The sequence below is a fragment of the Triticum aestivum genome, chromosome 5D, assembly GCF_018294505.1.
Source record: "Triticum aestivum cultivar Chinese Spring chromosome 5D, IWGSC CS RefSeq v2.1, whole genome shotgun sequence".
Classification (NCBI taxonomy): Eukaryota; Viridiplantae; Streptophyta; class Magnoliopsida; order Poales; family Poaceae; genus Triticum; species Triticum aestivum.
In genome coordinates this window covers 46,591,373-46,597,303 of record NC_057808.1, presented here as the reverse complement: position 1 = coordinate 46,597,303, position 5,931 = coordinate 46,591,373, and positions in this window count along the sequence as shown.

Sequence of the window (5,931 nt, the reverse complement as noted above, 5' to 3'; positions counted from 1 at the left end):
TACAAGAAAGTGAGTGGGAGCTCAGTAGCATTTCTGATATTATATGTGGATGACATATTGCTAATTGGAAATGATATAGAATTTCTGGATAGCATAAAGGGATACTTGAATAAGAGTTTTTCAATGAAAGACCTCGGTGAAGCTGCATATATATTGGGCATCAAGATCTATAGAGATAGATCAAGACGCTTAATTGGACTTTCACAAAGCACATACCTTGACAAAGTTTTGAAGAAGTTCAAAATGGATCAAGCAAAGAAAGGGTTCTTGCCTGTACTACAAGGTGTGAGATTGAGTAAGACTCAATGCCCGACCACTGCAGAAGATAGAGAGAAGATGAAAGATGTTCCCTATGCTTCAGCCATAGGCTCTATCATGTATGCAATGCTGTGTACCAGACCTGATGTGTGCCTTGCTATAAGTTTAGCAGGGAGGTACCAAAGTAATCCAGGAGTGGATCACTGGACAGCGGTCAAGAACATCCTGAAATACCTGAAAAGGACTAAGGATATGTTTCTCGTTTATGGAGGTGACAAAGAGCTCATCGTAAATGGTTACGTTGATGCAAGCTTTGACACTGATCCGGACGATTCTAAATCGCAAACCGGATACGTGTTTACATTGAACGGTGGAGCTGTCAGTTGGTGCAGTTCTAAGCAAAGTGTCGTGGCGGGATCTACGTGTGAAGCGGAGTACATAGCTGCTTCGGAAGCAGCAAATGAAGGAGTCTGGATGAAGGAGTTCATATCCGATCTAGGTGTCATACCTAGTGCATCGGGACCAATGAAAATCTTTTGTGACAATACTGGTGCAATTGCCTTAGCAAAGGAATCCAGATTTCACAAGAGAACCAAGCACATCAAAAGACGCTTCAATTCCATCCGGGATTTAGTCCAGGTGGGAGACATAGAAATTTGCAAGATACATACGGATCTGAATGTTGCAGACCCGTTGACTAAGCCTCTTCCACGAGCAAAACATGATCAGCACCAAGACTCCATGGGTGTAAGAATCATTACTGTGTAATCTAGATTATTGACTCTAGTGCAAGTGGGAGACTGAAGGAAATATGCCCTAGAGGCAATAATAAAGTTATTATTTATTTCCTTATATCATGATAAATGTTTATTATTCATGCTAGAATTGTATTAACCGGAAACATAATACATGTGTGAATACATAGACAAACAGAGTGTCACTAGTATGCCTCTACTTGACTAGCTCGTTGATCAAAGATGGTTATGTTTCCTAGCCATAGACATGAGTTGTCATTTGATTAACGGGATCACATCATTAGGAGAATGATGTGATTGACTTGACCCATTCCGTTAGCTTAGCACTCGATCGTTTAGTATGTTGCTATTGCTTTCTTCATGACTTATACATGTTCCTATGACTATGAGATTATGCAACTCCCGTTTACCGGAGGAACACTTTGTGTGCTACCAAACGTCACAACGTAACTGGGTGATTATAAAGGTGCTCTACAGGTGTCTCCAAAGGTACTTGTTGGGTTGGCGTATTTCGAGATTAGGATTTGTCACTCCGATTGTCGGAGAGGTATCTCTGGGCCCACTCAGTAATACACATCACTATAAGCCTTGCAAGCATTGTGACTAATGAGTTAGTTGCGGGATGATGTATTACGGAACGAGTAAAGAGACTTGCCGGTAACGAGATTGAACTAGGTATCGAGATACCGACGATCGAATCTCGGGCAAGTAACATACCGATGACAAAGGGAACAACGTATGTTGTTATGCGGTCTGACCGATAAAGATCTTCGTAGAATATGTGGGAACCAATATGAGCATCCAGGTTCCGCTATTGGTTATTGACCGGAGAGGTGTCTCGGTCATGTCTACATAGTTCTCGAACCCGTAGGGTCCGCACGCTTAACGTTACGATGACAGTTATATTATGAGTTTATATGTTTTGATGTACCGAAGGTTGTTCGGAGTCCCGGATGTGATCACGGACATGACGAGGAGTCTCGAAATGGTCGAGACATAAAGATTGATATATTGGAAGCCTATGTTTGGACATCGGAAGTGTTCCGGGTGAAATCGGGATTTTTCCGGAGTACCGGGAGGTTACCGGAACCCCCCGGTAACTTAATGGGCCTTAGTGGGCCTAGGTGGAAGAGAGGAGAGGAGGCCAGGGCAGGGCCGCGCGCCCCTCCCCCCCCCAGTCCGAATAGGACAAGGAGAGGGGGGCGGCGCCCCCCCTTCCTTCCTCCCCTCCACCTTTTCCCCCTTCCTCTCCTAGTCCAACATGGAAAGGGGGGAGTCCTACTCCCGGTAGGAGTAGGACTCCTCCTGGCGCGCCTCTCCTCCCTTGGCCGGCGGCCTCCCCCTTGCTCCTTTATATACGGGGGCAAGGGGGCACCTCTCTACACACAATTGATCAACGATCTTTTAGCCGTGTGCGGTGCCCCCCTCCACCATATTACACCTCGATAATATCGTAGCGGTGCTTAGGCGAAGCCCTGCGTCGGTAGAACATCATCATCGTCACCACGCCGTCGTGCTGACGAAACTCTCCCTCAACACTCGGCTGGATCGGAGTTCGAGGGACGTCATCGAGCTGAACGTGTGCTGAACTCGGAGGTGCCGTGCGTTCGGTACTTGATCAGTCGGATCGTGAAGACGTACGACTACATCAACCGCGTTGTGTTAACGCTTCCGCTATCGGTCTACGAGGGTACGTGGACAACACTCTCCCCTCTCGTTGCTATGCATCACCATGATCTTGCGTGTGCGTAGGAAATTTTTGAAATTACTACGTTCCCCAACACACTGAACGGTCATGGCACCATGACGGGCGACGAGTGGGGAGTGCTGGGATGGCGGCACTCGTGACCCGATCACGCCCCATTTTTCTCGTTTTTAGTTAGTTCGTGTAACGACTGAATAAATACAGAAAGCACGAAAAGTTGTAGACAGTTCCCAACGCAAAATATCTCTCTCTCTCTCTCTCTCTCTTCCACAGCTCCGGTGACCGCCGGAGTTAATGAGGGTGGGGTTCGTCTGACACCTGGCGATGCTTCGTAACACCGACAGCGCTCCGGGATGCTCCATTGCAGCACCGATGATGCTCCAGCGGCCCGATGATGCGTGATTGCAACACCGGCGATGCATTGAAGCTCCGCAGCCGCGCGCGCAGCACCATGTGTGTTGCGTTGTCAGCTTCCGCTGCCAGCGAGATACGTGGGTCGCAGCACCTCCCATGGCAGCAGCGTCCGGCGGTGCTTCATTGCAACCCTCGCCGGAGCTTCAACAACCCCCGGCGCTTGGCGGCGCTCATTTAGGAGAACCAGCAGCTGATCCTAATAAAGTATTTTGCAGATCTGGCCAAGAAGAATCTGCCAACTAAGGAGAGCAAGGCCCCCACGTAAGGAGAGTGAACACCCGGTGCCATCGAGTCCACTGACCATCATTACCGACGAAGCTTGGTCCTCCACTGTGGTGGATGCCCCCACATGATCTGACTCCACGATCATTGGTTTCACCGACTACACCTCAGAGCAGTCCACCTAGATAGCTTGACGTTGATTTAGTGATATAGTTATGTAGCTGCTGATGTGGACTTGGATTGCCACTTGTGATGCTTTGGGGTATATGAGTGATGAATGCTTACGTGGATTATGTATGATGTGTTATTTTAACCTTACATTCCTTTTTGGACTCTTTTTCTCTTTGTTTGTAGATGAAGTGGCATGCGGCGTACAGAGGTAGGTGTCCAGGAGTCTACGGTTCATGGTCCGCGTGCAATGAACAAGTGCTTCATTACCCAGGCAGCTCCCATGACTCATTCAATAGTAGAGAGGAGGCAGAGAATCATTACAATCAGTATGTGCTTGACCAGACGAGATACACTGAATTAGGCAATGGTGCAAGTCAGAAACGGCTTATCGGGTTGAGTGGATCAAGAACTTGACAATTCTCTCTCAGATCGTCCTAATTATGGTGTTGCTTTTATCATGTGGTCGCATGTAGACATGCATTGACCACTTTGTTGTTTATTAAGTAGGCACTTGTCTTCAAAGAACTACTTTGTGATTTCATATGAACCTTGTGTGAACTATATATATATATATAATGCCTTTGTGAGTTTGTTGTTAAGTTTGGGTGGACCATATATAAGCCCTTTCTGAGTTTGTTGTTAAGAATCGACTTCATATGAAGCTTGTGTATTGTATATCTGTTTTTGCTGCAGGGTTCGATGAAAAAGAGGCTAAAACAATGCTGGCAATGAATCTTTACCGAGAGCCGCACTTAGAAGAACAACCTTTCCCAAGAGCAACTCTCGGGAGGTGGCATGCGCTGGCCGTTTGGTTCTGACTTTGCTGGAACTAGGCTATTTCAGTTAAGCCGAGTAAGCCTCTCGGCAATATGTACCAAGCTCTCGGCAAAGACCTGACAGAACCAGCGGCCGTGAAGTAACTTTATTTTGCCGAGACGCACTGTTTGGCTCTCGGCAAACTGTTTGCCTAGTGCCCGACGGTTGTTTCTCGGCAAAGTTCTGTTTGCATGAGAGGTGTACGCCGGGTGGTCTTTGCCGAGAACAGCTCTCGACAAAGAATTTGCCGAGTGTTTTTGGCTCTTTGCCGAGTTTTCCTGGCACTCGCGTAGGTTATAATTCCAGTAGTGTAGTACTTCCATTAGAACGATAAAAGAAAAGGCATTTTCAATTTCTTCAGCCTGTAGCTTGTGTTTTTTAAGCCATTTGTTCCAAGAGGTCCATTTGCGGTGTATATATTGCTTGGGTAATTGGTTGATTCACCGCTAGCTTTACATAAATGTCTCATGATTGACTCTATGTGTTCTCACTGAATGCACTATGAGGCTTAATAGTTTGTCACTGATGATTTTTTTCTTGCTGATACTTGTTTAGGTATCTACCGGTTTTGCTAGTCCAGGAGCTGAAGACAGAAAGAAGAGGCAACACCGAGACGCACATTCGGTTATCCAAGGGAGGAGTCATTCACTCATTATCTTGCCAATGCAACTTGGTTATTCTCATAACGTATTTACAGCTTGGTGTACGTGATGCAACTGGCTATACATAAGCCTAGTGTGTTGGTGATGAAAGGGTAGGAGAGAAAATCATTATAACTAAGTAATTTCCCTAGAGTAGTTAGCTGTATTTTAGTGATAGCGGTGCTATCTTCTTCGATTATCCCTGGACACTTCACAAGTCATATCTGTAGGAAGAAGCCAGAACATCAGTTAACAGCAATGCTTTTGGAACGTTTCCACATTCTTGTTTCGATCTTTTGGAGCGAGCTCGCTTCTAGCTCTACTGCTCGACATGTATTTATAGCCTGTGTCTTTTTTACCTTTTTTTGGGTGAAACGGTAGGAATTTACTTCGTACTGTCTGCATTTATAATTTTTGTTCTAGTTGTGCAGTTACAAAGAAAAAACTCTAGAGCTAAGCTACACCACTAGTACAGTTACAAAGAAATTACAATAACAGATGTCGCAGGGACTATCGGAAAGAAAGAACCCAAGCCTCAAAGGAATTAAACTACTCCCCCTTAAATAGCTCCCAGAATAAGCCATTTGATTTCTTCTTCGAACATTGCGCTACTAGTGTATAAATAAATTAGGCTGGATGTCTTTGAAGATGTATTCATTCCTTGTGCTCCAAATAGCCATGTCACAAGAATGATAATCGCATGCGAAAAGGTGGCCTTAAGAAAGAGATCCATGTGATTGATTTGTTCCTGGATAGAGCCTGCCAAAGGAGTCCATGCAGTTCACAAGTAGACCCAACAAGCATCCGCAAATTGACAATGAAATAATAGTTGAACTCTAGTTTCCAAAGTGGCGCAAGTAAAATCAGGAATGAATAACTAAATCCGCCGTTATATATGAATGAATATGTGCAAAGAACTAAAAAAATACTATTAATACTAGCTAAATAT